General features: G+C 35.7%; 1 long non-coding RNA gene across 2 annotated transcripts in view; it reads left to right on the forward strand.

The window, feature by feature from the left end:
* The first annotated feature begins 3,740 nt into the window (after positions 1-3,740).
* LOC114055601 overlaps positions 3,741-10,150 on the forward strand; it is an 11,088-nt gene continuing 4,678 nt past the window's right edge. Inside the window, exons 1-3 of one of the 2 annotated variants that reach the window (XR_003570773.1) lie at positions 3,741-3,815; positions 7,081-7,114; positions 7,863-7,966. This is a non-coding gene — a long non-coding RNA (uncharacterized LOC114055601). The remainder of the gene's footprint in view (positions 3,816-7,080; positions 7,115-7,862; positions 7,967-10,150) is intronic. The other variant, XR_003570775.1, reaches the window with a different exon arrangement.

The following is a 10,150-nucleotide window of genomic DNA, read 5'->3' on the forward strand; positions in this document are numbered from 1 at the left end:
AAACGTCCAGAGCAAAGGTGGTATGCTCAGCCATAATTTAAAGGACCATGACATGAAGAAAGGGTTATGATGTTTAAGTTATAGGCCATCCAAATGTTATAGGCCCAAGCAAGTTCCTATTAGCAATAACTCAAGTGCACCGAGGAGATTTGACATTCAAAACTGATGAGCACTAATCCCTCGAGCCTGCTCCGACCCAGCCACGCTCAGGCCACTTGGTAACCCGAGTGACCCAGGAGTCAAACCATGATAACCCTCTTCAATTTAAAGAGCAGCTTCTCCCCATCTGTCTGAGTTCTGACTCTGCACAATAAATTTCCCAAAGAGCATAAAGAGCCATCTAGTGTATATCAAATCAATATCATTGTGGCTTGCAGCGATATCTGAGGCTACAGTTCACAAAATAAACTAGGCCAGGGCTGGATTTCTGCCCTTGGCAATCAATCAGACTCACTGGGTCATAGATTTTAGTGTAAATTAACACAGCAGAAACAATCATGCTCCCCAGATGATGATATAATACAGTATTTGCTTTTCTTTTTCCCCCCTTTTCATTGCTCATGCTCGGTGGCTAAGCTGTACTGAACAAGAATAATAAAAAGCAATGATTAGAAAGGTGGTGGTAATCATAAAGCAGAACATTAATATTCTCCTGACAAATGTATATAAAGTGCACATAAAATATATACACAACATTAAAAGGAAAAAGAAGAAGTGAAGTGATATTAACTCACTGGTGTTTCAAAGGCATTATTTTTGCTTAAGAATTGTAGAAGTGCTCTTGTAAATCAGTGCAAGTGGTTATAATTTTTTTTCATTACTGGATTTTTATCCAAAGATGCTAAATGCTTTGTTATTTTCTTCATATACCACTTCCCTTACATGGTACAGAGCACACTGACAAGTCCTTTCTCCACTTGCAATTCAGACTTTCCCAACGTTTACCTGAGCGTTGCCAACACTTTTCCCCAGAGGAGTTTTAATTTTTTCTTTTTAGTATGTCATTGTTATAGGAGAAGAGGCACCTGGTATTTCCTGACACCCACCTTTATGCAAATCTCATCTTTTGAAATTTTCTCAGAATGTGCCACATATGAAAGCCTTGCAGGAATTACTATAATCTCTAATTATTCCATTGACATAAGACAGTGTATTGTGTTTTCTGTCAGAACCTCAGGAAGAAATGTCAATATTTTCAGCACTAGCAGGACATTTTTTGAATTATAAACATCCATCTTCTAATGTTATTTTATCTCATGCATCTTCAAAAAATATTTTACAGGAAGGAAATTAGATACAAATAAAGGTGTCAGCTGGATGTTTAATATAATACAACAGAAATTTCTGGTAAGAAATTGTCTTATTCTTTAAGTATTCAAACCATTAAATTAGTGTTCAGGTAGTATAACTCTGGTCAGAATGTATTTATTTGCAAAATATCTAATTAGATTATACAAACAATATTTAGTTTAGATATAATAAAATACTAATCTGTGTACAAAAGCTACATGGTATGGATTAGAACTGTGTGAGAGTAATAACTACCACACAGGAGTGGTTTCTGTTGAATAATCAGAATAATAAGATTTATCAAATAACAGTTATAAGCAGGAATTCATTTCTTAGATTAAATTTATCCACTATTTTCTGCCAGGGGCATAAAGAAACAGAAGCTTCAAAGGTAGCTCTCTTCTGAGATGATTGAAGGCAAACTGTGCCTCCTTTAGTGACAAATCTACCCTTCTGTTCTCTGACTAAAGAAACAAGCTGGATTAAGAGGCTTGTGCACTCTGGTGTGTCCAACTCAGGAAAGCTCTTAAGTAGTTGCTACAAAGCCAAGATACAGGGTAGCATTGAGGAGTCTGCCACCCCAACAATACAACATAAATTCCCTTTCCTGTGCAGGGGGATGCGAGGTGGACTATCAAAATACAGTCATTACAGGGTTGCACATTGTCCCTCTGTGGTAATTGTGAAGGAACCCCCTTTCTCACTGTCTCAGTTCTCGTCTTATTCGATGAGCACTTCCCATATGTCTGAGGACTATTCCATGAAGGGAATAAAATTTCTGAGAAAGACTGGATGAAATTTGTAGTATTAATGACAACTAACTGAATATAGTTTGTCTAAGGTAAAGCAACGTTCTCCTCCCAGATAAAGGTCAAAAGCAAAAAAAAAAAAAAAAGCAATCAACTAGGCCTATATGTTGAAGAAGTAGATTTCTTTTCTTCCTCATAGTCCACCCAAGAACAGCTGACTTACAAACTCTTGCAAATTATTATTTTGGTTTTTAAGTTTAGATTCCTCAGGAAAGCTCTAGTTGTATGCCACTAGATCAGCTGGTGTGTTCTGACACCAATTAGATTGCCCATATTTCTAGAAGCTGGCGTATAGCAAGATTGCCTTGAGGTAGCAACCACCTTATGTGTTTGTTCACAGTGATTCTATGTTTAGCTTAAGTAGTTAAAAATAATTTTTTTAATATACAAAATGTAGCAATTAGCTCTGCTTGTTATACGTGGAGGTTACTGTTAAAATAAACTTCTGATTTTTACTTTTTTAACAAAAAATTAAGTCCTCATATGTAGAGAAATTTAGCTTAAAATGTTCACAGGGTTCCAAGCTCCATCTGGAAGAATACGGAGAATGTTTCAACAAATTTTATTTGAGCCTTTGTGAATCTGTATTATGATGCAGACCTTAATTATATAGTGGCAAGGTATTTTCACGAGACTGCTTCTTACAGAGCATAGGCTGGATGCACACAGGAGCAGAATTAAGATCTCACAGGGTACCATAAATCTCACCTTGCCCAACTTACTCCTTCTGGAGTTTGCTACCTAAGCATCATTCCTCTGACCTATTTTCAAGCACTTTAAAATAATAACTTTCTTGCTTCCCTATCTTTCCCTGCATTTTGTCAACATAAAGGGGCTCTTCATTTAGTGATGTTTACATGAAACAGTTCTGCATCTTTGGAGTGCTACAGTGATGGTAACCCCTGAACGAGGCACAAATGCTGTCTGTCAGCATGCTGTGTTGTGCAACACAGTAGGCTGCATGAGAGGTCTGCATTACATCATTCGTGGACTTTCCAGGCTTGTAATGTCCTTTCAGTGAACCTGAACTGAGTGTTGAGCTTATAACGAAAACTGAAACCCAGGGAGTTACTTGTGGTTTAAAATTTTTGCACAGCTTCAATATACACATACTGGGAGTCATTGCAATAGGCTAAAGATGTGTTGCAGCCACTTGTGAGGTGGTTATGTTAATAGGTAAAAAATTTGCTTCCTAACATAAAAATTATTCATTTCTCCATTTTAGAGGTTTTGTGTTGTTTTGGTTTTGGTTTTTGGTTGGTTTGTTTCGGTGGGTTTTTTGTGTGTTGTTTTTCGGTTTTTTTTTAATGAACACAGTACACTTGTGCCAGGCATCTGTAAGACTTTTTGCTGTTCTCCAGCAATAGAAAACAGGCATGTATTGCTAAGACTATTATTAGAGATACTATTTTATAGATGTGCGTGTATGACTCTCTGTGTTTGTCTGTATGCCTGTGTATAAAAATAATGAAATATTAACTAGGCTAGAAGAAAGAGGGGAAAATTACAAATAAATCCTACAGTCCAGTGGTCAGAGTACTCCCTTGGAATGTGGGAGAATCCAGTCACAGTCCCTGCAGCAATGAATGTTAATTATGTACTGGAAGTGGAGCACTTCCAATGGGAGAGATTAAGAGGTACCTATTCACTAGCCCATGGATTAAGTCACCTTTGTGGGAGATTTGTGTTCAGAGACAATTGGGATTCACTTGAAAGGTGAGTGCTTCTAGGCAGTAAAAAGCTCATCTTCATGGTGTGAGGCAGAAATTCTCCCCCTGACCACTGGCTAAGTTTTGACCTTGAAAGTGAGATGAGCATCCCTTGCTTTTTAAACTCATGAGGTATTGAGTTTGAGATTAGCATTGCAGCTCAGGTCTAGCAAGACACTGACAGCCCTTTCTGTGAAATCTGGGGTCTGGGCCATTTCTCTGGTGGAAATAGGCATGTAATAAGTGCAGATACCTACAACATAAAAGAAGGTGGTGGTGAGGTAGCATGGAGGAAGGAAAACAGGAGAATGGGAATCTGAATGTTATATTTGAGTCTCCTAAAGAAGTAGATGGTTTTTCTGTATCCCCCATGGCAACATAGAGTTATTTTTTTCCCCTTTCATTTCCATTCTACACTTCTGGCCCTGTCTTCTCCTCTGTTTTCCTTGCCACAATCATTCTATGACATTAAGGACCATCTTCATGGGGCTCCCTTTGTGATAATGCTGCCCTGAAAGTCATCTTGGTATAAGGCTATTCTTAGGTTTCAGTAGCCCTAAGAAGAGCCTTTGCCTCTGCTTGCTCTAGGAAAGTCAAATGTCCATCGTGACGGTCTCAACATCTTGAGTCAAATGACAAGTTTGGGGAAAGAGTGGGCCAGGAAGCAATTATTATTTCTTCCACACAGCAGCTGCCACGTGTCAAGGCCCTTTATTTTCACACTCAAGTCCAAAAACTTTCCTCTTCTTAACTGTTAGCATTTCTGGGCTTTGTGCTTTGTGAGCAATTGTTGAGATCTATCTCCAAGCCTTTCCTACCTGACTTCCAATTAGAGCTATAGAGAAACTATAATTATATTTAATGAAACACTTTGATAAATATGTACAAATTGCAGTCTTTAAAAACAAAAAGTTCATTCATGTTTTGTCTTACACTTGGCATGTAGAGGATAACTTCATGAATCCAGAGTGAAGAGCTGAACAGGAAACACAGTAGAAGTCCTCATATTTCTACCAAACTAACCAGATATCTTTCCTGTTTGGATTTATTATTAAATTCACTTTAGTGTTTAAAATATTTCACTGATTAATCAAAAATAGTTTATCTAAATTATATTTTTTGTTTCCTTTTAGTCAAGGAAAGTACTTCTTAAATCACAAAAGAAAACAGTTACCAGACTGTTTAAAGGCAGGTAGATTTTTAAATCTTGAGAGAAAACCTGGTGTTCTTAGCTTTTCATCCTATTTTCCAAAATTTATTTATATTCAGATAACTCAGATAATCCTTAGGAAGAAAAACAAATGCTATGTTTCTTACAAGACCCAAACTTCCAATAAATTATTTGGGATTGAGGTAGTGAAAGCAATGCCAAACTGGGTTAATTTGGCCCCCACAGCTAATTTGACAAATGGCATTGAAATTTAACTGGCATTTTTTTTCTATGCAAGCCATTTTTGTTTGGTGGCTGTAAGGATTATTAGTATGACTTGTTTCCTTCATGTTACTGCTTTTCATAAAGTTAACTAGTAGAAATGGTGCCAAAAAAGAAAAAATATACCCACTTGGTTCATGGTTTAAAGTAATAAAATGATACAGCATTAAAATGGCAACAATCTTGCCCTTACAAAATGGGCTGTTAGAAAACTAGACTAGTTGGTTACAAACTGTATGTAAAATGTTAAACAATAAAAAGAAAGGCATATTTGCCTGTTGTTTTACTGGATGTCATAAACAAAACCAACTAAAATTCTAGGAAGTAATGCTCTGCTTGTTTTTCTAAGTAAAATTAAGAAGCAGCTTAAATGGCATATGATGAGAAAATAATTTCTAATTATTTTAAGTAATATTTAGATCAATTCATATTAATCTTATTATCTTTCATGTTTATGTCAGTATTAGATTACTTTCATGTTTGTTTAAGCTCTTTTGCTTTTTAGAATGTTGGTTTCAAAGGCAAATTGAGCGTAGTTAAAATAATCAATGTTCTTTGTGGTTTCAGCATATGCAAAGAACAACAACAGTTGAAAGGAATCTATTTCTTTCTTATACAAACTATTAAGCTTTTACTGAAGAAAAACAGAATTATCTAGCTAATTATATCATTTATTATTGCTACCTGCATATAGTCAGTAACTTACAGTCTACTAAAGAAAATTATAGAGAAAGAGATATGCTGTGAGAAAGAGTAGCAGCTGGGCAGCCTCAATCCCTGTACAAAATTGCTCAAAAAGCATTCTTTGTTTGTTCATGTGAATGACTGGGAGTAAACAACAATCTGGTGATGAAATGGCTAGATTTCACCTGGGAAACTCCACATTCACTTTTTTGCTCTGCCTCAGACTTTCTGTATGACCTTCAGCTGATTATTTCACTGTTTCTGAGCTCTGGCCTGCAGCTAAAAGGAGCTGAGGTGCTTCCTTTCTCCTTTCCTCTGCCTACAGCTGGATTGGAACAAACCTGTGGCAGGGGTTATACCTGCATTTTGTGATGTGCTGGTGTAGCCCATAGCCTGGTAGGGCGCCTGTCTTGGCTGCGGCCACTCTCCCAGGTTGTACAGTGAGTAATGATACTAATCCAACAGGCCTTCTGTACATGAAAGCACTCATTAGCTTCACTAAGATTTCCACCAGAGCCATAATTGCAGCGGTGAAGTGCTGACAATTTCTCAGCATGGGTCACCTTCTGAAATATTTAATGGTAGTAAAAAATACCTGAACTAATTGCTAGTGTCTTATTCTTTGTTGTTTATTCTTCACTTCTACCTCCTGTGCTTTGTGCCTGACTGTCATGAAAGGAAAATTAACATTTTGCGAGGACTCTGGGGTTCCATTGTAACAGAAGCAGCAATGGGTGTAAAAGATTGGCAACACACAACAGGGCTCTCTCTCTGCTCCTACTCTTCTCTTGAGGAGAGAGGTGCCTGGGATATGCTGTTGTTCCTACTGGTTTATGCATCTAGGATTTTTACTGAGGGAAGAAACCAGAGCCTGGAAGGAGAGGGATGAGATTCATGTCCAAGGCACAGCTGAGCTTTTCCCAGATCCGGGAATACAAAAAAGCTATTGGAACTAGTCTAAAATTTTGTAAAAGTCAGACTACAGGTTTTTGCTGCTTTTCTATCTCAAATGTGAGCAATATATGTCCATTACAAGGTACTGTACTGTCATAATACCACATCACTGTGCACAGAGAGCATCTATGAGATAAGGCATTGATAAAAATATATTAACTGATCTGCTCAGTTTTGAGATTTTGTTATTTTTCTTTTGCAGGAAGAAGATACTTCTAATCACTCTTTCCAAAACAGTAGTAGATTGTGTTTTCCTTTCTTAGTAGCCATCTTTTTAAACTTCCTTAACATTTCAACTGCCTTTGTATAAATCAGTCAGAAATTTTTTCGACTCTGATAAAAGCTGAGTGCCTTCTTTGAAAGATCCACAAGTCAGATTTGCTAAAAAAGCATGTTTCTCTTCTTAATAGTTGAATACAAACATAATATTGGTATATAGCAAATTTTCAGTGGTAATACCAGTGTAGCATTGTGTTAGCAGACTAATGCATTTTTATTTTAGCTAGTTTCTCCTTTGCAGTTTTAAATTACAGGCTCAGACATCAAGATCATTTGGTAGCTGGAAATAAATGCAAGGAGAATATTCATCTCAATGATTTCAGTATGTTTCAAAGAGGAATATAACTTTTGGATTTGTATCTCATTTGCATCTTTTTGATAAGCCCTGCTGTAAATTGATTTATAGAGTTCAATACATATTATAGAGTACACTACATATTGAAAGCTACTCATACTGAGTTAACAAATATTTACATTCTGTTTCTGATTCTTTCTCTGCTCAAGGGGGCTTCTGATTCTTTAGCTGTTGGCCAGGTGAGTGTGACACTTCCCATCACTACGTAAGAACAGTACAAAACCTCCACTTTCTTTTTAAAAGGGCGTTCAATGTGCGTAGGAAAAATGCTTGGTAACTGTCACTGTCATTAACCAAAATGTCCAGGGTGGCACGAGAATCAGTCTCATTCAATATTCATGTGTATTCAGACCTAAGGTTTCAGGTCATACACCACTGAAAAAAAAGAGGGAACTTCCTACATATGCAGAAGATTCCTTCTTATTTTTAGAAGGGCCGTGCAGAAAAAGTACAGGTACTAGAATCTGAGCATTCTAGTTGAAATTCTACAAGGATTTCTTTCTCACAAAACTGGAAATAAGTGACTCTATTCTGGTCTCCAAAACTCTTTGCTGGATAACAATGGGATAAAGAAGCCCAAACCATGGTGACCTAGGCAGATATTAAAAAAAAAAAAAAAATCCACAAACAAACAAACAAAAAAACCCACAACAACAACAAAAAAAACCAAACTTGAAACACTTAGCAGAAATAAACTATATGTAGGAATCAAGAGCTACACTTAAGTATGAATATGCAACTCAGAAATCATAAAGGAGAGATTTTTGGAAATTGTAATTTCATCCTTTTTGCTATAATAGATTGTAGAAAAATTACAGATACCATGAACTACTCATGCAAGATTATAAAGTGAGATAGAGGAGGTAAAAGTGAAACAGCCTTAAGAGTAGATTTTTCAATAACCAGTCAGGCTAGAAATCAGTAGTTATTATTATAGAAGTCAAAATAGGTAAGTAAAAACTTTGTATCATAAAATGTTTGTATTATGCCAACAAAGCAATCTGAAAATCAGAAAATACTGATTATTTTATAATATCCCTCTTACAATTTGAAATTATTTATGAAAAAAAATGCAATCATACTTAACCTGATATAACTGTTCTAAAGAAAAAAACCAAGAGAGGGAAATCTATACATATAGGAATCAAAATGGAAATTATATTTATTCTGATAACAAATATTATTTAACTGCAGACCTAAGGCATACAAAAAGGCAAATACGAAGCAGGAAACAAAATTAATATTCTGTGATCTGATAGTTCGATATGATAAAAAGAGATGTAAAAGAGGTGCAATTTTAGCAGTGGCAGACTGCAACAGTGCATTTGATTGAGTAAACTTCAGTGGGACCAAGAATGTTTTTCATGTCCCAAGGAAACATCAACCAGCAGTAAGATTCCCCAAGAAAAATTGTCTGTAGAAGAATAAAAATTTTAGGTCATGTCAGTTCTCATGATTTTGTTGCAAATGTTGAAGTATTTATTGTCGCTTTCAGAGTTTGTATTCCTGGAGTTGGACTTTATCCTGAGAATCAATTTTAAAAAAAACCTAAACAACGGGCAAAAATAGTTTTTCATGTTGAAAATATTTTTCGTTCTTTATAATTTTTTTTATTTACTTCAGTCTCATGAATTCTGAGTGCGAAAAGACTGAGTATTCTATGAAATGGTGTTTGAAAAACAGAAAACTAAGAATCTAGTTAACGATTAGCATGTAATTTAATAATCAGCCTTAATTCCAGACAAGACTAACTAAATGTTATGTAATAAAGACATAAGGGAACACTTGATTTCTCTGAAACACAAATTTTAAGCAAGGGCAAGGAAATAATTTACTACTTTTAAAATTAACTTTTGGGATTCACTTTTGCAGTATATTTTATCCTAAATAAACACCATACTTATGTATAAAAGTATGAACAGGCATAAAATAGTAATTTTATAAAGAATACTTTCTGCTATCTCACTAACTAAGGTAAAACTAGGAGTTAAGTCATATTTAGATTTAGGTAATAAAATGTATCATTAATCTCAGAGTGAATTATTCTATTGTGGTAGAATTGGATAATTAAGTATATTTTGATGCATTAAATGCTAAGTATTTATCCCAACTAACTTCAATTGCTGAACTGTGCTATTCCTGTCTTCTATCAATTGTTAAAGAAAAAAACACATTAGCAGTGTTTCAGATCACAGCATGTTAACTTGACCTGTGAAGCTGGTCATTCCTCTCCACTGCAGTGGGTCTAGTTCCTAGCTTAGAAGGTTTGTCTAGAGGACCTATTTATGTTCCTTCTAATCTAAATTAACCTATGAATTTGTGGGAGGAACATAATGAATGTGTGAGCAATTTATATTGTGTGTGGCACTTTTATAGACTTTTATAAACCTTCACATAGTTTTATAAGTACTATAAGTTATAGGTCCCAAGATGGCTACGGGTGTCTTTTTAAGAACAGAGAAACATGACTGGCAAGAAGAAGGCGGAGTTTGTTACAGTAAACTATTACTCTGTTATCTGTTAATGTCCAATTATAAAGGTATTTGTAATAGATGTTTACAGCTGGACAGTGGTCTGTATCCAATTGTATGTTTCTTGTCACGAGACCCGGAGTTCGGATGCTATAAAACCTCTGAGC

The sequence above is a fragment of the Empidonax traillii genome, unplaced genomic scaffold (assembly GCF_003031625.1).
Source record: "Empidonax traillii isolate 1590-97213 ecotype Southwest subspecies unplaced genomic scaffold, ASM303162v1 scaffold61:size1379657, whole genome shotgun sequence".
NCBI classification, from domain to species: Eukaryota; Metazoa; Chordata; class Aves; order Passeriformes; family Tyrannidae; genus Empidonax; species Empidonax traillii.